This window comes from Trichomycterus rosablanca, chromosome 10, assembly GCF_030014385.1.
Source record: "Trichomycterus rosablanca isolate fTriRos1 chromosome 10, fTriRos1.hap1, whole genome shotgun sequence".
In the NCBI taxonomy this organism is placed as follows: Eukaryota; Metazoa; Chordata; class Actinopteri; order Siluriformes; family Trichomycteridae; genus Trichomycterus; species Trichomycterus rosablanca.
The window spans coordinates 2,979-26,776 of record NC_085997.1 but is presented as its reverse complement, the minus strand read 5'-3'; the positions used below and the strand labels follow the sequence as shown (position 1 = coordinate 26,776).

Here is a 23,798-nt window from a genome sequence, read left to right as displayed (position 1 = left end):
TTTGCAGGGCTCATATTTCATGGTTTGATGCTGACTGAGTCGTTTAAGATAAACATTGATTTGACAGTGATCAGAAAGTGGGAGTTGTGGTCTGACAGTGAACGCACTAATAGTGGAGGGGTCCATGTCAGTGATCGCATAGTCGACTACACTAGCTCCAAGAGCTGAACAGTATGTAAACCTCCCTAAAGAGTCCCCTCGGATCCTACCGTTAAGAATATACAGACCTGAGGATCGACAGAGGTGCACTAGCTCTTTACCATTCCTGTTCAGGACGTGGTCAGGACTGTTTCTTTGAGAGCAGATAGTGCTGAAGTTGATGGATGTTTGTTTAAATATATATTTGTTACCAGTAGAATCGATGATATCGTTCTCATTGCCTGTTCTGGCATTTAAATCTCCAACAAGCATGACATTCCCCTGGGCCTGAAAATGTCTGATTTCCTGCTGAAGGTTCTCAAAGAAACAATCCTGATAGTACGGAGACTCTAGAGGGGGGGTGTAAACTGCACATATGTACAAGTCATTTTCACATTCAATTATGTTTTTATTTAATTTTAGCCAAATATGTGTTGAATGTCTTTTGGTTTCTGACAAATATGATGATAAATTGTCCTTATACCATATTATAACCCCCCCCGGAGTCTCTACCATGTTTTATATTGCTGTGTTTTATAGAGGGCAGCAGAATTTCCCTGTAATTTGGGGGACAGTGAGTGTTGGTGTTATCTTTACACCATGTTTCAATTAGTATGATAATGTCTTGGCCAGAAATGCATGTTAAAAAATCTAAATTTGTGGTTTTAAAACCAAATGTTGAGGAATATAGTCCTTGAATGTTCCAGAAAGAGATTGTAAGAGATTTCATTCTAAGTAAACTATTAAATATTGATTATTAGCCATATACAACAGAAAGCAACAGTAACAATTAAGTTAATTAAGTATATAAATAGAAAAAGGATATATTGTTTTGTGTAATTAATTATCCAACAAGTCTGCAGACGAGCTGGAGCAGCTGCCTCACTTCCTCAAGGGCTGGATGGTCTGGTTGTTTAATACCAGATACAACCTGTGCATAGGAGGGTTGGTGGTAGAGCCTCTGCTGCAGTGATGCACCGGGATCTGCTGGATTCTGCAGTGAGATGCTGGGATCTGCTGGATCCTGCAGTGAGATGCTGGGATCTGGTCGGTGCTGTAGTGAGATGCTGGAATCTGGTTGGTGCTTCAGTGAGATGCTGGAATCTGGTTGGTGCTGCAGTGAGATGCTGGGATCTGGTCGATGCTGCAGTGGGACGCTGGGGTTTGGTGGGCGCTGTGTTGCTGGATGTGGCTCTACTGTGTCCTGCACTACTGGGAGTGGCTCTGTTCGGTCTGCCTCTCTTGGGTTGCACTGTACTCTTAGGCCTATGATTTATGTCATGAGGATAAGGCGTCATTAACCCGGGGCTTTGTCAATTGGGGCTGCGTCATTAACCCACTCACTCACTCACTCACACGCTCACTCACTCACTCACACGCTCACTCACTCACTCACACACACTCACTCACACTCACTCATTCACACTCCCTCACTCACACACGTGAGTGGCGTATGGGTGTGTGTTAGTGGCGTATGGGTGTGTGTTAGTGGTTTATGGGTGTGTGTTAGTGGTGTATGTACCATGCAGACCGCACCGCACCTTACAGACCGCACCGCACCATACAGACCGCACCGCACCTTACAGACCGCACCGCACCTTACAGACCGCACCGCACCTCACAGACCGCACCGCACCATACAGACCGCACACACTCACTCACTCACACACTCACTCACACACTCTCACTCACACACTCACTCACTCACACACTCTCACTCACTCACTCACTCACTCACACTCACACATGTGAGTGGCATATGGGTGTGTTTTAGTGGCGTATGGGTGTGTGTTAGTGGTTTATGAGTGTGTGTTAGTGGCGTATGGGTGTGTGTTAGTGGCGTATGGGTGTGAGTGGTGTATGGGTGTGTGTTAGTGGCGTTTGGGTGTGTGTCCATGGCGAACGCTCCCTTCATGAATAAGTAACTAACTTCAGCCGCTAAATAAGAAGCTGTGAATAAGTAACTAACTTCAGCCTCGTTGATAAATAATGGTAATAATGTTGATAATAATGGTGATGATGGTAGTGGTAATTTTAATGGTAATTGCTGATACAATATACTGTTTTTTACTCCATATTTGTATATAGCGGTGCCTCTGTATATTACGGAGCCCCTTAGGGGTCACTGAGGAAAAAAATATGTGAAGAGCAAAATCCGTACCGGGTTTAGTAATCCGTACCCTGGGTTTAGTAATCCGTACCCTGGGTTTAGTAATCCGTACCCTCGGTTTAGTAATCCGTACCCTGGGTTTAGTAATCCGTACCCTGGGTTTAGTAAACCGTACTGTAGTTTTAAGATCCGCCGCGGTCACGCTATCTGTGCTACAAGTTTTACTGTGCGCCTAAACCCCGTTTTATGGTAATACAGTGAGCATTCAGTATTGAAGAGGATAATGCATCTCTTTGTAGCTTGATATACAAAACCCAGCTCTGATGCACAAAGATGTGCCATAAAGAAAAGTTACAACCTATATGTAAATTTAAAAACTTGGAAATTCAGACCTTCTCTGATATTTTTATTTTTATTACCTATTTTATACAATTCATAATTTTAAACTTCCATTAAAACAAGTCGAATTGCTATAGACCAATTTTAAAGGTCTAATAAAATAAGCAAATTAAATGATCAAATCACCCCATCAGACTCTTAAAGAATACTTCTGCTTCTACTTACTGACTTTATGAGGCTCAGACATTTATACTGTACATTTCACTTTACGTAGATTTGCCATCCCATTACTCCCAATTTCTACAGTACAACTGTCTTAAAATAAAAAGAACTAAAGTAAAAATTCTTTATGAATGGATGAGTGGCATTTCATAACAATTTGATTTGATTATTTTATTTGACTACAAAATAGACACTGCAATCCTATTATTCTAAATTCCTAAGGTAAAATAGTCTCAAAATCACAAGATGAGTACTAGTGTTATTTATGATTGTGGGGGTGGCATTTGATACGATTTTGATTTGACTTGTAAATAGGTTTGCTATCCCATCACCCCAGATTACTACAGTAAAAATGTCTGAAATGTATTGCATTAATAAAAGAGTTAATACTTCTAAAGAAAAAAGTGGAGTGCTTTGATACTAATTTGATTTGCTTATTTTTGACCTTTCAAATTGGTCTATAATAATTGCACTTGTCCATTTGCATAATTTGACCATGTAATGTGCTTTTGTTCCCAACATATATATATATATATATATATATATATATATATATATATATATATATATATATATATATATATATATATATATATATATATATATATATATACTGTATATATACTGTGTATATATATATATACTGTATATATATAGTACATTAAGCTGTAAAGAGATGCGTTATCCTCTTTAATGCTTTGCAACTGTATTACCGTAAACGGGGTTTAGGCGCACAGTAAAACTTGTAGCGCAGATAGCGTGACCGCGGTCGGACTTTAAAACTACAGTACCGTTTACAAATCCGTGCGTACGGATTACTAAACCGAGGGTACGGATTACTAAACCCTGCTCCTTGGCTTTCAGATGCACTGCGCAGCAACAGAAGAGAATTAAGGGCAGCTGAGAGAAAGTGGAGGAAATCTAAGCTCGGTGTTGATCTTCACTCCTACCACGATCTGCTGTCCAGGTTCTCATCTGACGTGACTGCTGCAAAAACATCTTTTTACAAAGCCAAGCTTGAACAATCTGCTGCTGACCCACGTAAGCTTCATGCTATATTTTCCTCTCTTCTAAACCCTCCTCCTCCTCCCCCTTCTGCCTCTCTCACTGCTACTGACTTTTCAACATTCTTTCAGGACAAGATCGACAAAATCAATCAATCCTTCTCTCCGACTGACCCACTTTCAACTGACCCTCAACCCACCAACACACTCACCAGCTTCACCCCACTCACCATGGATGAGGTTACACAGCTCCTCTCATCCAGTAATCACACTACATGCACACTCGACCCTATACCATCCACCATCCTCAAAGACATCTCACAGGACCTAATCCCCTTCATCACACCCATCATCAACAACTCCCTGACATCAGGTGTTGTTCCTACTGCTTTTAAGAAGGCTCAGGTCATTCCCCTTCTTAAGAAACCTACACTAGACACTACAGACATTAACAACTACAGACCTGTCTCACTCCTCTCTTTTCTATCCAAAATTCTTGAACGTGCTGTCTATAACCAACTATCTGCCTTTCTTACTCAGAATGACCTCCACGATCCGTACCAGTCTGGCTTCAAGGCAGCACATTCTACAGAAACAGCTCTTGTAGCTGTTACCGAGAAGCTTCATGCAGCCAAAGCAGCCAAACTGTCATCTGTCCTTATTCTTCTTGACCTCTCTGCAGCCTTCGACACAGTGAATCACAGCATTCTCCTGACCACTCTCTCCAACCTTGGAGTAACAGGTTCAGCATGGCAATGGATGGCCTCCTACCTAGAAGGGCGCTCCTACCAATTGTGTCATGGAGGGGATCCATATCTCCCCCATGCACTCTCTCAACCGGTGTTCCTCAGGGCTCTGTACTCGGCCCACTTCTTTTCTCTATCTACACCCGCTCTCTGGGCAAGGCCATAGCCTCCCATGGCTTCTCCTACCACTCCTATGCAGATGACACTCAGCTTGTTCTGTCATTTCCTCCTTCAGACACGCAAGTCTCAGCTCGCATCTCAGCATGTCTGCAAGATATCTCACAATGGATGTCGGCTCATCATCTAAAACTTAATCCCAGCAAGACAGAGATGTTGCTCATTCCTGGAGATCAGTCTCCAACCCAGGACCTAGTCATCTCTCTGGATGACTCCCAGATCAGACCATCTGATAAGGTAAGAAGTCTTGGTGTTGTTCTTGATAACCAGCTGACATTCTCTCCTTATATAGCCAACATGACAAGAGCGTGTCAGTTCCTCCTGTACAACATCAGGAAGATTCGTCCATTTCTCTCCAGGGAAGCTACCCAGATTCTGGTGCAATCACTTGTAATCTCACGGTTGGACTACTGCAACTCCCTTCTGGCTGGAGCTCCCATGTCAACGATTAAACCCTTACAGCTCATTCAAAATGCAGCTGCACGTCTGGTTTTTAACCAACCCAAACACTGCCACATCACCCCACTGCTGCGTTCTCTTCACTGGCTTCCTGTAGCTGCACGCATTCAGTTTAAAACTCTGACGCTCGCCTACAAAGCCAAAAATGGACCAGCCCCAAGCTACCTTCGTGGCCTAATCAAACCCCGCTCTGTACCACGCAACCTCCGAGCCTCTAGTCTTGCTCGACTTGATCCTCCACCCAGGACTCGAGGAAGACAAGCATCAAGGCTCTTCTCTGTTCTAGCGCCGAAGTGGTGGAATGAACTTCCTCTGTCTGTCCGAACATCTGAGTCTCTTGCTGTCTTTAAAAAACGATTAAAAACCCACCTTTGGTTCTAACAGGTTTTAGCAGATTTATGTTCTTCGACTGTTGTTTACCTAAACTTGAGAAATGAAATGTTCACTATAGAAGCACTTCTGTAAGTCGCTCTGGATAAGAGCGTCTGCTAAATGCTGAAAATGTAAATGTACTTCACCACACAACAGACCGTGACCTAGTTTTCCAAAAGATGAGAGAAACATTCCATTATCGTCAAAAGATGCTCCATGACCCACAGCAATCATCAGACTTAATTCAAATGTTTCCACGTTTTTTGGACATTAAGGGACTGGTCAGTTATAAATGTGAACTTGGTAAACATTTATAAAAATAATTCATTAATTCACTTTGTGATTGTAATGGTAGTCCTTTTTTTTTAGATTTTGCAAGACTTCTTGTTGATGTTTGGAGCAGAGACTGCTTCCCGGTTCCTGAAAAAATGGAACACCAGTTTTAAAGACAAGGTCATCCAAGAGGCCGGGACCCTCAGGGAGATGTCACTCTTAAAAAAATTACTGAAATCTGCCCTGAATGACGAAACAGACACTGCTGATGAGCCTGGTATTACAGGTTATACTTCATTAGGGTAGTAAAAAAAATCTAAAAAGTCTAAAAATCTCAATAGCCTGCCGACTTCTGCCGTTTCCCCAGTAAACTTCAGTGACAATCATTTTGTGTCATTGCAAAACTTGATCTTAATGTGAGCCCATACACTAATGCTGTGATGTTTTTACTTCCTGAAGTATTCTAACTCAAGATTTGATTTTATGGCTGCATTGTTTTAGAAATATTTTAGATGAATGGCAAAGTTTGTATTGACCAGCCCATTTTAAACAGCGAGTTTTAGGACGTTATGAATGGCTGAATATAGAGGTAACCTTGTCCTCTTCAAGGTAGAAATGTGAATAGACATTCTTAAGTAAATTTTGCTACTTACACTCTGCAGATTGGGACAGCGACATGGCCTCTCTCTTTGTCTTGCTGCATCTTCTCTCTCCACAACTATCTGGAAGGAAGCGGCCCAAGAAGATCAGTGTCGAAGATGCAACAGATCATTTGGTGAAATTTCACTAGGTTTGTTAAGACAGTGTGATCTAGTTTCAAATATTGTGTTTATGCAACATTTTTAAAACTAATAGTTTATATATGTGTTTTTTTTTGTGTTTTAGTCCTGCCAGAGTTTGGAAGATCACCTCATGACCATTGAAGGAAACCCCCAGCCGTATCTTCTGGCCACAGGGACTTCAAAAGCACAGGTTTTCAGCTTCTACATAGTGTTGGACAGAAAGCTTCTTCCACAAAGTCAAGTACATCCTTGGGTGCATTTGATGAGCTGTTCAAGTCCCACTTTGTTTTCAGTGTGAAATATGATGATGCTCTATCCAGCCTATACACATTTTTGCAGACTACTTTGTACAATATTGATATTGGCACAACAGAAGAAACGCCAAAAGTCAAAGAGTTGAGAGCAAAGCTATTGAACAAGCAGTAATTAGCTTTTGCAGCAACAATGTTGAGATGTTTTCTTTGTGCTTCATCCTTTGATACAGCATTACATTTGTTCAGGCACCTCAAACTAATTCATGGAATGTATCCTGGGAAAAATTTAAGACTGAAATGTGGTCAAATAGGTTGTTGCTTGCAGTTTTCAAGTTATTCAGGGTTTAGAAGTCATCTAATTAATGTACATGCTCCTATTGACAGCACTTGTGCGCCTCATGAGACCCCTTCAAATATTGGCACCCAACAGCACAATTATTCTCATTGCTTAAACTATGAACCACCCGTTACTTCATCTCAGTGCCTAAATGTTGAAGCTGCCCCTTCATTTTCAACTCACAGCAAAGACATGTGTGCCTCTATAATAGCAAAACTTCTTGGAAGCGCTGTACCAAATACTGTAGTTCTTTCTACTATTGAGAATTTACAGGAATTTGTTGGAGATTTGCAGTGAAATATTCAGAACCAAGTAATGAATTTGCTCCCAGCTGACAATACCTCCAGATCAGCCATAGAAGAGTTCTTTAAAAGTATGGACAATCCTTTTAGCCAATTGAATTCTGATAGCAAATGGAAGAAATATTTTAGTGAAAAATGGGATATAGTACAGCCAGTTGAATTTCGCCTAGGAGTACGGTATGATACCAGACGAAATGGCAAAACTGGAACCTATCAGCAAGTTCCAATCAATGATAAGTTCATATACATTCCCATACTGAAAACACTCCAGTTCATTTTTTAAAATAAAAGTATTTGTGAGATGATACAAAGTTGTACTCAGTGATAGATATAAGGACTTCTGTGATGGAAGCTACTTTAAAAGTCATCCTTTATTTTCATCGAATAAGTCATTAAAATTGGCTGCATTTATTTCATCCTTAGAAATCTTTCCCCCATCGTAAGTTCTGCCCTAATGAACATTCATCTGGTATCACTGTTTCATGCACAAGATGCAAAGAAATATGGAATTGATTAAATACTCCAACCCTTAGTAAAGGACTTAAAAATATTAGAGACCACTGGAGTTACTGTTCCATTTGCTGATGTTTCTTTACGTGGCACTCTCGCACAAATTACTGGTGATAACTTGGGTATGCATAGCATTCTTGGGTTCCTGGAGTCATTTAATGCAAATTATTTCTGTAGATTTTGCTTAATTGATAAATCTTCAGCTCAGTCAGTTTTCTCAGAAGATGACCAACGTTTGACATTAAGATCACCAGCTCTTAATGATCAACATTATACTAGTTTGGTAGATGATCCGACATTAACTTCCTCATTTGGCATTAAACGAAATAGCATACTTAACACTCTGCAATATTTTAATATTGCAGAAAATTATGCAGTTGACATCATGCATGATATTTTGGAAGGGGTTGGTCAATATGAGGTCAGATTGCTATTTGTATATTTAATGAAGCATTTTATTTCTAGAAAAAGCTTATTAAATAGGGTGTATGCTTTTAATTATGGCTATCTGGAAAAGAAAAACAAGCCAACAAATATTAACCTTGACTGTGGAGGACATGGAATTGGATTAAATGCATCACAAAATCTGTGTTTGATCACAAACATACCTTTGATATTTGGTGACCTGGTACCAGAGGATGATTTGCACTGGCTCTTGTTGCTGAACATTATAAACATTGTGTTCTCATACTCTATCACAGAAGGGAAGACTGTGTATTTAAAGCACCTTATCATTGAACATCACCAGCTCTTCAAAGAACTGTACCCATCAAACTGCTTGATTCCAAAGCATCATTTTGTGGTGCACTATCCAAGGTGCATTCGAAAAATTGGACCACTCATTCATATCTGGACTATGAGATTTGAAGCGAAACACAAGTTTTTCAAAGACTGTGTAAAGAACTTTAAGAATTTGACAGTATCGCTTGCAAAGAAACACCAGTTTTGCAGTAGCTTATCACTGGGAATGCTTGACTTCTAAAGCAGTTAAATCTGGTCCAGTCAAACTGTGTTTGCTTGAAACATTAACATATGCTGAAGATATATCTGCACATCTTCACATTGATTCACAAGCCACTGTCCACGTCACAAACTGGGTAAAGTGTGGAGTTGAATATCGTGTTGGCCTCTTTGTTTGCACAGGCACTAATGAAAACATGCCAGTGTTCAGCAAAATAATCTATATTATTTTGCATGTTGGTAAAGTTGTATTTGTTTTGGCTGAGCATGAAACTTGTTTCCATGACCATTTACACGTGTTCCAAGTAAGTGAAAATCCTCAGAAGATACTGGTTCTAGAAAGGCATAGATTAAGACATTTCAAATGTTATGATGCCCAAATGTCCTATGGGTGTGATTCACATTTTTACATTGTGTCAGAGAGTTGTATTATTTAATTCATCAACGTTTTGGATTAATGGGATTTACATTGATCAGCCATAACATTAAAACCACCTCCTTGTTTCTACACTTACTGTTTATTTTATCAGCTCCACTTACCATATAGAGGCACTTTGTAGTTCTACAATTACTGCCTGTAGTCCATCTGTTTCTCTGCATGCTTTGTTAGCTCCTTTCATGCTGTTTAATGGTCAGGACCCCCACAGAGCAGGTATTAATTAGGTGGTGGATCATTCTCAGCACTGCAGTGACACTGACATGGTGGTGGTGTGTTAGTGTGTGTTGTGCTGGTATGAGTGGATCAGACACAGCAGCGCTGCTGGAGTTTTTAAATACTGTGTCCACTCTATTAGACACTCCTAACTATTCGGTCCACCTTGTAGATGTAAAGTCAGAGACGATCGCTCATCTATTGCTGCTGTTTGAGTCGCTCATCTTCTAGACCTTCATCAGTGGTCACAGGATGCTGCCCACGGGGCGCTGTTGGCTGGATATTTTTGGTTGGTGGACGATTTTCAGTCCAGCAGTGACGGTGAGGTTTTTAAAAACTCCACCAGAGCTGCTGTGTCTGATATAATACTTGCTCTGTAGTGGTCCTGTGGGGGTCCTGATCATTGAAGAACAGCATGAAAGGGGGCTAACAAAGCATGCAGAGAAACAGATGGACTACAGTTCGTAATTGTAGAACTACAAAGTGCTTCTATATGGTAAGTGGAGCTAATAAAATGGACAGTGAGTGTAGAAACAAGGAGGTGGTTTTAATGTTATGGCAGATCAGTGTATATGGACCCTTGTTTTAATTTTTATGTACTGTAAACACCATACATGAACAAAGACCTGCATAACAGAGAAGTTTGGGATCTTATTGATTTTAAGGTTGTTAAGACTATGTTTGCTTTGCTGAGCAAACATAGTCTCAACAATTTTGTTCATACAATAAGATCCCAAACTTTTCTGTTATGCAGGACTTTCTTCATGTATGGTGTTTACAGTAAACATGAATGTGATAGAAACAACATTTTGAAATCCACATTCCCTTGTTTACACACTTTTTAAAGTGTAATTTTTTCTACTATTTTGGCAGTATGTTTTAAATGTAAATGTTTGGTTTAACATGTTACTTGTATGTATCCATGCAGCATGTATTGTTTAATACATGGATTTTGTTAAAATAAAACTTGTTGTAATTAATATGTTGTTTTTGTAGTCATTTATAGCCCTGACATTTTAGGTGTTTTAAAATATTAACTCTGTGAGTGTTAAATTTAACACATTTAAGTTTCGACTGTTAACACTATCAAAGAGTTCACAACTGTATTTACTCAGAGTAAAAGTTGTATTGTACTCTACATGGGATTTAGTTTTAACTCCCACAAGAGTTCAGTTTTAACTCCTGAAAGTAGTTAAAAAATTAACTCTGAGAAAAGAGTTATTTTAACTCTGCCACAGAGTCAAATCGATGGTCTCACATGTACACTCAAATTGAGTTGATTTTAACTCACTGGGAGTTTATTCCAAAGACCAGAATTTGCTGTGTACAGTGGTGTTAAAAAAAATAGCAGTCCAACACCATTAACTTGATAAATCACTGTTTTTAGTAGAAGTGATATTTCTACATAGCAAAAAATTGACTTGAAAGTGTAGTAGAGTAATGAAAACAAAACAAACCCAACAATTAGGACATGCATGCCGCTCATTATGAGTAATCGAAGCATTAATTGAAAGGGGGTTCAAAATAATAGCAGTGGCGAGTTCAATTGGTGAAGTCAATCATTCTGCAGAAGAATGGGTGTCAGTTTTGGCCCTTATTTAAGGTAGGAGGGGGGCAAATGTTGCACAGGTTGGTCATAGCGCATTTCCTTCTGAAATACTGGGTAAAATGGGTTGTTCCAGACATTGTTCTGATGAACAGCGTACTTTGATTAAAAAGTTGATTGTAGAGGAAAAAACATACAGAGAAGTGCAGCAAATTCTAAGCTGCTCAGCTAAAATGATCTCAAATGCCTTGAAGTGAAAACCAAAACCTGAAAGATGCAGAAGGAAGCGTGGAACTACTGTTCGAAAGGATCGAAGAATAGCCAAAATGGCAAAGGCTCAGCCAGTGATCACCTCCAGAAAGATCAAGGAACACCTGAAGTTACCAGTGAGTACCAGTGACTTAAATGATGAAGTGAAGCCAATTTACCAGCAAGAACTCCTTGCAAAGTCCTGTTGTTAAGAAAAAGACGTGTCCTGAATGGGTTCAAATATGCCAAGGAACACATTGACTGGTCCAAAGAGAAATGGCTCAACATTTTGTGGACTTGTGAAAGCAAAATTGTTCTTTTTGGGTCTAGTGGCCGTAGAGAGTATGTCAGACGACCCCCAAGCACTGAATTCAAGCCAAATTTCACTGTGAAGACAGTAAAGCACGGTGGTACAAAATGATGATATGGGGATGTTTTTCATATCATGGTGTTACGCCTATTTATCACATACAAGGGATCATGGATGAATTTAAATATATCAGAATACTTGAGGAGATTGTGTTGCTTTATGTCGAAGAAGAAATGCCCTTAAAATGGGTGTTTCAACATGACAATGACAAAAAACATCTTGGTTACAGACAAACAAGATTGAGGTAATAGAGTGGCCAGCACAATCCCCTGACTTCAATCCCATAGAGAACTTGTGGGCTGATATCTGAAACATGTTTTTTTGAGGCAAAACCCAAAATTGCAGAAGAACTGTGGAATGTAGTGTAATCATCCTGGACTGGAATACCTGTTCAGAGGTGCCAGAGGTTGGTTGACTCCATGCAACACAGATCTAGGAAACAATTGTAATGCCACTAAATATTAGTTCAGTAATTTAAAGTAAAGTGAAACCTTAAACATCTTCAGTTTATAGATACATTTTTGGAGTTTTTAAAGAAAATGCTGGCACTGCTATTATTTTGAACTGCCTAATATTAATTTTTCTTAACTTTCTGTAAAGGATGAACACAAACTGGCTAAATGTTGTTAATGTTTTGGTTTATAATTAATAGTGTAGTATTTTCAGTGCACTTGTATTTATGGAAATAAAAGTTATTATAATGATTTTGTGTTTTATTCACTTTTTTAAAATCACTGCTATTTTTTTGAACACTACTGTATATGTTGAACATAGAGCATGGCATTTAATTTGATCTACCATGATAATGTGTGTGACTGTCCTCTAACAGAATGTGATGGGCAGTTCCAAATCAAATGAGGGACCATCCACCTCCAAAGCTCAGCTTAGAACAGTAAAAATGTCTTACCAAATATGTGAAATATTTTGAAGACATTAAGCTACGTTTGATCATAACTTGCTATTTTTGTCACTTTCTTTGAAGTTGGGTGTAAATAAGATGGACTATACAAGGTCCATCTGGAGAAACAAAGTGCAAAGTGTGATCCTCAGGTGGAGCATATAAAACAGACAAGGCTATAAATTCAGTTGCTCGAATTTAAGATGGGTGTCGGTGCGGAGGGTGTGTATATATATATATATATATACAGTGTATCACAAAAATGAGTACACCCCTCACATTTCTGCAGATATTTAAGTATATCTTTTCATGGGACAACACTGACAAAATGACACTTTGACACAATGAAAAGTAGTCTGTGTGCAGCTTATATAACAGTGTAAATTTATTCTTCCCTCAAAATAACTCAATATACAGCCATTAATGTCTAAACCACCGGCAACAAAAGTGAGTACACCCCTAAGAGACTACACCCCTAAATGTCCAAATTGAGCACTGCTTGTCATTTTCCCTCCAAAATGTCATGTGATTTGTTAGTGTTACTAGGTCTCAGGTGTGCATAGGGAGCAGTTGTGTTCAATTTAGTAGTACAGCTCTCACACTCTCTCATACTGGTCACTGAAAGTTCCAACATGGCACCTCATGGCAAAGAACTCTCTGAGGATCTTAAAAGACGAATTGTTGCGCTACATGAAGATGGCCAAGGCTACAAGAAGATTGCCAACACCCTGAAACTGAGCTGCAGCACAGTGGCCAAGATCATCCAGCGTTTTAAAAGAGCAGGTTCCACTCAGAACAGACCTCGCGTCGGTCGTCCAAAGAAGCCGAGTGCACGTGCTCAGCGTCACATCCAACTGCTGTCTTTGAAAGATAGGCGCAGGAGTGCTGTCAGCATTGCTGCAGAGATTGAAAAGGTGGGGGGTCAGCCTGTCAGTGCTCAGACCATACGCCGCACACTACATCAAATTGGTCTGCATGGCTGTCACCCCAGATGGAAGCCTCTTCTGAAGTCTCTACACAAGAAAGCCCGCAAACAGTTTGCTGAAGACATGTCAACAAAGGACATGGATTACTGGAACCATGTCCTATGGTCTGATGAGACCAAGATTAATTTGTTTGGTTCAGATGGTCTCAAGCATGTGTGGCGGCAATCAGGTGAGGAGTACAAAGATAAGTGCGTCATGCCTACAGTCAAGCATGGTGGTGGGAATGCCATGGTCTGGGGCTGCATGAGTGCAGCAGGTGTTGGGGAGTTACATTTCATTGAGGGACACATGAACTCCAATATGTACTGTGAAATACTGAAGCAGAGCATGATCCCCTCCCTCCGGAAACTGGGTCGCAGGGCAGTGTTCCAGCATGATAATGACCTCAAACACACCTCTAAGACGACCACTGCTTTATTGAAGAGGCTGAGGGTAAAGGTGATGGACTGGCCAAGCATGTCTCCAGACCTAAACCCAATAGAACATCTTTGGGGCATCCTCAAGCGGAAGGTGGAGGAGCGCAAAGTCTCGAATATCCGCCAGCTCCGTGATGTCGTCATGGAGGAGTGGAAAAGCATTCCAGTGGCAACCTGTGAAGCTCTGGTAAACTCCATGCCCAGGAGAGTTAAGGCAGTTCTGGGAAATAATGGTGGCCACACAAAATATTGACACTTCAGGAACTTTCACTAAGGGGTGTACTCACTTTTGTTGCCAGTGGTTTAGACATTAATGGCTGTATATTGAGTTATTTTGAGGGAAGAATAAATATACACTGTTATATAAGCTGCACACAGACTACTTTTCATTGTGTCAAAGTGTCATTTTGTCAGTGTTGTCCCATGAAAAGATATACTTAAATATCTGCAGAAATGTGAGGGGTGTACTCACTTTTGTGATACACTGTATATATATACAGTGTATCACAAAAGTGAGTACACCCCTCACATTTCTGCAAATATTTTATTATATATTTTCATGGGACAACACTATAGAAATAAAACTTGTATATAACTTAGAGTAGTCAGTGTACAACTTGTATAGCAGTGTAGATTTACTGTCTTCTGAAAATAACTCAACACACAGCCATTAATGTCTAAATGGCTGGCAACATAAGTGAGTACACCCCACAGTGAACATGTCCAAATTGTGCCTAAAGTGTCAATATTTTGTGTGACCACCATTATTATCACTGCCTTAACCCTCCTGGGCATGGAATTCACCAGAGCTGCACAGGTTGCTACTGGAATCCTCTTCCACTCCTCCATGATGACATCACGGAGCTGGTGGATGTTAGACACCTTGAACTCCTCCACCTTCCACTTGAGGATGCGCCACAGGTGCTCAATTGGGTTTAGTCCATCACCTTTACCTTCAGCTTCCTCAGCAAGGCAGTTGTCATCTTGGAGGTTGTGTTTGGGGTCGTTATCCTGTTGGAAAACTGCCATGAGGCCCAGTTTTCGAAGGGAGGGGATCATGCTCTGTTTCAGAATGTCACAGTACATGTTGGAATTCATGTTTCCCTCAATGAACTGCAGCTCCCCAGTGCCAGCAACACTCATGCAGCCCAAGACCATGATGCTACCACCACCATGCTTGACTGTAGGCAAGATACAGTTGTCTCGGTACTTCTCACCACGGCGCCGCCACACATGCTGGACACCATCTGAGCCAAACAAGTTTATCTTGGTCTCGTCAGACCACAGGGCATTCCAGTAATCCATGTTCTTGGACTGCTTGTCTTGAGCAAACTGTTTGCTGGCTTTCTTGTGCGTCAGCTTCCTTCTGGGATGACGACCATGCAGACCGAGTCGATGCAGTGTGCGGCGTATGGTCTGAGCACTGACAGGCTGACCTCCCACGTCTTCAACCTCTGCAGCAATGCTGGCAGCACTCATGTGTCTATTTTTTAAAGCCAACCTCTGGATATGACGCCGAACACGTGGACTCAACTTCTTCGGTCGACCCTGGCGAAGCCTGTTCCGAGTGGAACCTGTCCTGGAAAACCGCTGTATGACCTTGGCCACCATGCTGTAGCTCAGTTTCAGGGTGTTAGCAATCTTCTTATAGCCCAGGCCATCTTTGTGGAGAGCAACAATTCTATTTCTCACATCCTCAGAGAGTTCTTTGCCATGAGGTGCCATGTTGAATATCCAGTGGCCAGTATGAGAGAATTGTACCCAAAACACCAAATTTAACAGCCCTGCTCCCCATTTACACCTGGGACCTTGACACATGACACCAGGGAGGGACAACGACACATTTGGGCACAATTTGGACATGTTCACTGTGGGGTGTACTCACTTATGTTGCCAGCTATTTAGACATTAATGGCTGTGTGTTGAGTTATTTTCAGAAGACAGTAAATCTACACTGCTATACAAGCTGAACACTGACTACTCTAAGTTATATCCAAGTGTTATGTCTATAGTGTTGTCCCATGAAAAGATATAATGAAATATTTGCAGAAATGTGAGGGGTGTACTCACTTTTGTGATACACTGTATATATATATATATATATATGAATGTTCTTACTAAAGAATAAGGACAAGGAAATGAAGTTGTTGAATTGTTTTATTTTCAGTGATCATGCACAGAGCCTGACCATTTGGCTTCAATAATGTGGGGAGCATCACATAAGATCTTAATGAAAGCATCTCCATAAGATGGAGAACAGTAGGTTGCAGAACATGTATGAAATGTTCGACTGTTTTATTTGACATTTGTAAATTTTTGAAGATAATGGTCACTGCCTGTATGTGGAGGGATATTCTGTCTGCTGTTGAAATAATAAAAGAGAACATTTAAATAAAATAAAATCCACATCTGTCAGCTACCCACCCACACACACAGCTGTAACATAACATATATGCATATGATATGTGTAAAAAAAATACTTGAACAGACCCATAACAGGGCAGTTGCAAAATTTATTGATATTTAGTAAAATCATTGTTTTACATAATTTTGCAAAGACTTTTTTTTTGTACAGATAGGGTTTTCAGTCATTAATGTGGCTGTAAAAATACTACTACCAATAAAATGATATACATTTAAAGCACAAATGATTTTAGCTTACTAAACTGTGTGTGTGTGTGTGTGTGTGTGTGTGTGTGTGTGTGTGTGTGTGTGTGTGTGTGTGTGTGTGTGTGTGTGTGTGTGTGAGGTATTCTATATGAATCCATAACATTCCATCCATAATGTTATAATTAATGTTGTAACAAGCCTTTTATGAATATTGTGATTATTGTGATTAATAATGTTGAAGCTGCCCCTTGTGGTAACCGTCCCCACTGTCCCCGAGCTGACTGATAAAAACGGAAAGGTTTGCGAATAAATCCATCGGGAAATGATGAATGTGAGTTTAATGACTCGTTCCCAACTAAGATGTGTTCGAATACTTAGCGCGTCTGTATCCGCTGGATCCTGGAGTAAAGGACCCCCCGGGTTTACATGAGGAAAGTGCGAGTAACCCCGGGTTACCCACCCCTAATACTTTGTATTTTTTCTGAATGTAAAGTTTTGTAAAATGATATTGTGTCAGTGCTGCCCAGCGTGTTCAGGGATGAGATTGATGAAGAATGTACTGAGCACTGATTGCTGATGCTTTTGATCAGCTTGTATGTTTTGTTCTTATTAGTTGTTGATGTATTTGTCAGGTTTGTGTAATGAATGATTTGCTTGATTCTATTGTGAGTGGGTTGAGTGTGCATCGTAAATAAGAAGGTATTTTTTGTAAAGATGACTATAATATAGTGAAATAAAAGAAGTCGGTCGGGGCGCACAGATAGCTGAGCGGGTTTTTCCACAGTTAGTGCAGTGGAGCTGTGAGATGTGAATCTACCGGGTTCGAATCTCGGCTCTGCTGTCTACTGCTCGACTGTGCGCCCCCTGGCAGGGGGGTTGCCCCCTGCCGGCGATCACTTTACAACAATATATGTAAATCCATGAAAGATTTGAAGAAAAGCCCTAAAATAAATCCATAAATAATAATAGTAACTCAGCAATAATAGTAGATGATGTATTTCTATGTGTGTACTATATATGATAATAACATGTACGAAGTGAATGGATAAACATGTAATATGTGTGAGGGTTTTCTGAATGAGTGCTGTGAATGGTTGTTGACTTATTATTATAATATGTGATGAAGATTTCGATTATTGTATGCAAACAGAAACATACTAGTTAATAAAATGTAAATGTTAATTAGAGCTGCGTGCACGCACTGAGCTGCATATGAATATCAGTGAATTTTAAGGACGATGGCGCACTCAGGTGTCCATTTTGTGTAATGACATGAATAATTTTGTTTGAATGAGTGTTTTTTGTGTCGTACTAGTTTGTTTTGTTTAAGCCCTTGGCAGTCCAGCCTATTTTTGTGCATTTTTCGCCTGAAAGACATACCTAGTTTCTAAGGCTTGTCATTTATAAAGTTTAAAAGATAACCCAAAAATTGTACTTCAGTGTTGTAGAAAACCCTTTAAAGTATCCTAAAAACACAGCCAAATGCCATGATTATATTTGACCATGCATAAATGATGATAAAAAAACCCAAAATGTAGGCGCTTTTAATTTTTTTTTTTGCAAATCCAAAGTTTCAGTGAGTATAAGCAGGACTGCAGGTGTGTATATGACCTAAACAACATTATAGAGTTGTGTTGAAGGCTATTTTGTAACATCATCTAGCATTTTAGGCCTCTACACTGTAAGCCCGGATAAGTTGAATGTACTTAAAATATTTGAGGAAACCAGTTGCCTTAAAAAAGTGAAGTAATGTATAATGAAAACTTGAGTTAGCATAACTTAAAACATGAAGTTATTATACCTAAAAGGCAAGTTGATGAAATTTTTTTATACCAACTGCTTTTCCCGATAATTAGTGTGATTGCAGAATGCAAGCACACTATTGTTATTGTTATTTTCGTTTTCAATATATTATTGCCATTCCGCCTGTTTTTTGTCTCCCTTTCTTCGTCCGCAATTTTCGAGATATCGACCCCGTTCCAGTGCCAAATCGTCCGGCCCATACGGGAATGGACTGCTTGTATACAGCTTTTGGATCGAACCAACACTGTGGGCACAGTGCCCGTTTTAAGGTGCCCGTTTTGCCCCATTGACTCCCATTCATTTTGAAAAAGATTTCGAGCTATCAACGCCGTTCCAACCCTTGATCGACCAGGTCATTAATTAGCGCCCAAATCCAAAAAATCATCCGGATATGCCCATCCGTGTGGCATTTATTCCCGTTTTTGCCCGAATTTTTGGACAAAAATCTTGACACCTTTGGCTTTCCACAGAACGTCAACGTGATGACGTAGGCGGCATCTTCAGCCCGTTCTGAGAATAGAAAATGGCGGCCGCCAAAAAAGCTGACTTATTTTGGTCTGTAACTAAAGTATTAGTGATTTTTAAGATGAAAATGCTGCACAGAATGAAATTATAGTGCAGTTACACTTAGCAGTGAGCGTCATATCGTTCGCGTTGCAACAGAAAAAAAGATATTTATATCCGTTAGCTTCAAGGCTAATCAATGGGAATTGCTAAATGCTAAAAGAGGGACCGAAGTCTGAGTGCACTATGCCTGAAAGCTGTAAATGAGACACAGCCGATCATAGATTGCGCAATACCATGGCCCCTGCAGTGATAATCACATGTAAATGAATGAGTACTGATTTGTAAGCAGTACAAACGTGCAGAAATGCATTTTTTTACAGGTTTGGCGTCTCAAACACACCCAGAGTGAACTTGTGCTCACACCACAGCTTGTGCACAGATACAGTGGCCTGTCTGGGAGAAAGTATTCACACCCCACGCACCGCACCACTTCTAAACACATGCGCACCCCGCCGACCGGCACACGGCAATCACACTCGCATTTTCTCCGGAAATGCACTCTCTAGTTATTGTTATTTTCGTTTTTAATATATTATTGCCATTCCGCCCGTTTTTTGTCTCCCTTTCTTCGTCCGCAATTTTCGAGATATCGACCCCGTTCCAGTGCCAAATCATCCGGCCCATACGGGAATGGACTGCTTGTATACAGCTTTTGGATCGAACCAACACTGTGGGCACAGTGCCCGTTTTAAGGTGCCCGTTTTGCCCCATTGACTCCCATTCATTTTGAAAAAAATGTCGAGCTATCAACGCCGTTCCAACCCTTGATCGACCGGGTCATTAATTAGCGCCCAAATCCAAAAAATCTAGGGTTAGGGTTAGGGTTAGGGTTAGGGTTAGGGTTAGGGTTAGGGTTAGGGTTAGGGTTAGGGTTAGGGTTAGGGTTAGGGTTAGGGTTAGGGTTAGGGTTAGGGTTAGGGTTAGGGTTAGGGTTAGGGTTAGGGTTAGGGTTAGGGTTAGGGTTAGGGTTAGGGTTAGGGTTAGGGTTAGGGTTAGGGTTAGGGTTAGGGTTAGGGTTAGGGTTAGGGTTAGGGTTAGGGTTAGGGTTAGGGTTAGGGTTAGGGTTAGGGTTAGGGTTAGGGTTAGGGTTAGGGTTAGGGTTAGGGTTAGGGTTAGGGTTAGGGTTAGGGTTAGGGTTAGGGTTAGGGTTAGGGTTAGGGTTAGGGTTAGGGTTAGGGTTAGGGTTAGGGTTAGGGTTAGGGTTAGGGTTAGGGTTAGGGTTAGGGTTAGGGTTAGGGTTAGGGTTAGGGTTAGGGTTAGGGTTAGGGTTAGGGTTAGGGTTAGGGTTAGGGTTAGGGTTAGGGTTAGGGTTAGGGTTAGGGTTAGGGTTAGGGTTAGGGTTAGGGTTAGGGTTAGGGTTAGGGTTAGGGTTAGGGTTAGGGTTAGGGTTAGGGTTAGGGTTAGGGTTAGGGTTAGGGTTAGGGTTAGGGTTAGGGTTAGGGTTAGGGTTAGGGTTAGGGTTAGGGTTAGGGTTAGGGTTAGGGTTAGGGTTAGGGTTAGGGTTAGGGTTAGGGTTAGGGTTAGGGTTAGGGTTAGGGTTAGGGTTAGGGTTAGGGTTAGGGTTAGGGTTAGGGTTAGGGTTAGGGTTAGGGTTAGGGTTAGGGTTAGGGTTAGGGTTAGGGTTAGGGTTAGGGTTAGGGTTAGGGTTAGGGTTAGGGTTAGGGTTAGGGTTAGGGTTAGGGTTAGGGTTAGGGTTAGGGTTAGGGTTAGGGTTAGGGTTAGGGTTAGGGTTAGGGTTAGGGTTAGGGTTAGGGTTAGGGTTAGGGTTAGGGTTAGGGTTAGGGTTAGGGTTAGGGTTAGGGTTAGGGTTAGGGTTAGGGTTAGGGTTAGGGTTAGGGTTAGGGTTAGGGTTAGGGTTAGGGTTAGGGTTAGGGTTAGGGTTAGGGTTAGGGTTAGGGTTAGGGTTAGGGTTAGGGTTAGGGTTAGGGTTAGGGTTAGGGTTAGGGTTAGGGTTAGGGTTAGGGTTAGGGTTAGGGTTAGGGTTAGGGTTAGGGTTAGGGTTAGGGTTAGGGTTAGGGTTAGGGTTAGGGTTAGGGTTAGGGTTAGGGTTAGGGTTAGGGTTAGGGTTAGGGTTAGGGTTAGGGTTAGGGTTAGGGTTAGGGTTAGGGTTAGGGTTAGGGTTAGGGTTAGGGTTAGGGTTAGGGTTAGGGTTAGGGTTAGGGTTAGGGTTAGGGTTAGGGTTAGGGTTAGGGTTAGGGTTAGGGTTAGGGTTAGGGTTAGGGTTAGGGTTAGGGTTAGGGTTAGGGTTAGGGTTAGGGTTAGGGTTAGGGTTAGGGTTAGGGTTAGGGTTAGGGTTAGGGTTAGGGTTAGGGTTAGGGTTAGGGTTAGGGTTAGGGTTAGGGTTAGGGTTAGGGTTAGGGTTAGGGTTAGGGTTAGGGTTAGGGTTAGGGTTAGGGTTAGGGTTAGGGTTAGGGTTAGGGTTAGGGTTAGGGTTAGGGTTAGGGTTAGGGTTAGGGTTAGGGTTAGGGTTAGGGTTAGGGTTAGGGTTAGGGTTAGGGTTAGGGTTAGGGTTAGGGTTAGGGTTAGGGTTAGGGTTAGGGTTAGGGTTAGGGTTAGGGTTAGGGTTAGGGTTAGGGTTAGGGTTAGGGTTAGGGTTAGGGTTAGGGTTAGGGTTAGGGTTAGGGTTAGGGTTAGGGTTAGGGTTAGGGTTAGGGTTAGGGTTAGGGTTAGGGTTAGGGTTAGGGTTAGGGTTAGGGTTAGGGTTAGGGTTAGGGTTAGGGTTAGGGTTAGGGTTAGGGTTAGGGTTAGGGTTAGGGTTAGGGTTAGGGTTAGGGTTAGGGTTAGGGTTAGGGTTAGGGTTAGGGTTAGGGTTAGGGTTAGGGTTAGGGTTAGGGTTAGGGTTAGGGTTAGGGTTAGGGTTAGGGTTAGGGTTAGGGTTAGGGTTAGGGTTAGGGTTAGGGTTAGGGTTAGGGTTAGGGTTAGGGTTAGGGTTAGGGTTAGGGTTAGGGTTAGGGTTAGGGTTAGGGTTAGGGTTAGGGTTAGGGTTAGGGTTAGGGTTAGGGTTAGGGTTAGGGTTAGGGTTAGGGTTAGGGTTAGGGTTAGGGTTAGGGTTAGGGTTAGGGTTAGGGTTAGGGTTAGGGTTAGGGTTAGGGTTAGGGTTAGGGTTAGGGTTAGGGTTAGGGTTAGGGTTAGGGTTAGGGTTAGGGTTAGGGTTAGGGTTAGGGTTAGGGTTAGGGTTAGGGTTAGGGTTAGGGTTAGGGTTAGGGTTAGGGTTAGGGTTAGGGTTAGGGTTAGGGTTAGGGTTAGGGTTAGGGTTAGGGTTAGGGTTAGGGTTAGGGTTAGGGTTAGGGTTAGGGTTAGGGTTAGGGTTAGGGTTAGGGTTAGGGTTAGGGTTAGGGTTAGGGTTAGGGTTAGGGTTAGGGTTAGGGTTAGGGTTAGGGTTAGGGTTAGGGTTAGGGTTAGGGTTAGGGTTAGGGTTAGGGTTAGGGTTAGGGTTAGGGTTAGGGTTAGGGTTAGGGTTAGGGTTAGGGTTAGGGTTAGGGTTAGGGTTAGGGTTAGGGTTAGGGTTAGGGTTAGGGTTAGGGTTAGGGTTAGGGTTAGGGTTAGGGTTAGGGTTAGGGTTAGGGTTAGGGTTAGGGTTAGGGTTAGGGTTAGGGTTAGGGTTAGGGTTAGGGTTAGGGTTAGGGTTAGGGTTAGGGTTAGGGTTAGGGTTAGGGTTAGGGTTAGGGTTAGGGTTAGGGTTAGGGTTAGGGTTAGGGTTAGGGTTAGGGTTAGGGTTAGGGTTAGGGTTAGGGTTAGGGTTAGGGTTAGGGTTAGGGTTAGGGTTAGGGTTAGGGTTAGGGTTAGGGTTAGGGTTAGGGTTAGGGTTAGGGTTAGGGTTAGGGTTAGGGTTAGGGTTAGGGTTAGGGTTAGGGTTAGGGTTAGGGTTAGGGTTAGGGTTAGGGTTAGGGTTAGGGTTAGGGTTAGGGTTAGGGTTAGGGTTAGGGTTAGGGTTAGGGTTAGGGTTAGGGTTAGGGTTAGGGTTAGGGTTAGGGTTAGGGTTAGGGTTAGGGTTAGGGTTAGGGTTAGGGTTAGGGTTAGGGTTAGGGTTAGGGTTAGGGTTAGGGTTAGGGTTAGGGTTAGGGTTAGGGTTAGGGTTAGGGTTAGGGTTAGGGTTAGGGTTAGGGTTAGGGTTAGGGTTAGGGTTAGGGTTAGGGTTAGGGTTAGGGTTAGGGTTAGGGTTAGGGTTAGGGTTAGGGTTAGGGTTAGGGTTAGGGTTAGGGTTAGGGTTAGGGTTAGGGTTAGGGTTAGGGTTAGGGTTAGGGTTAGGGTTAGGGTTAGGGTTAGGGTTAGGGTTAGGGTTAGGGTTAGGGTTAGGGTTAGGGTTAGGGTTAGGGTTAGGGTTAGGGTTAGGGTTAGGGTTAGGGTTAGGGTTAGGGTTAGGGTTAGGGTTAGGGTTAGGGTTAGGGTTAGGGTTAGGGTTAGGGTTAGGGTTAGGGTTAGGGTTAGGGTTAGGGTTAGGGTTAGGGTTAGGGTTAGGGTTAGGGTTAGGGTTAGGGTTAGGGTTAGGGTTAGGGTTAGGGTTAGGGTTAGGGTTAGGGTTAGGGTTAGGGTTAGGGTTAGGGTTAGGGTTAGGGTTAGGGTTAGGGTTAGGGTTAGGGTTAGGGTTAGGGTTAGGGTTAGGGTTAGGGTTAGGGTTAGGGTTAGGGTTAGGGTTAGGGTTAGGGTTAGGGTTAGGGTTAGGGTTAGGGTTAGGGTTAGGGTTAGGGTTAGGGTTAGGGTTAGGGTTAGGGTTAG

General features: G+C 41.9%; 1 pseudogene; it reads left to right on the top strand.

The window, feature by feature from the left end:
- Nucleotides 1-432: 432 nt before the first annotated feature.
- On the top strand, nt 433-7,048 carry LOC134321555 (uncharacterized; annotated as a pseudogene).
- The last annotated feature ends 16,750 nt before the right edge of the window (nt 7,049-23,798 follow it).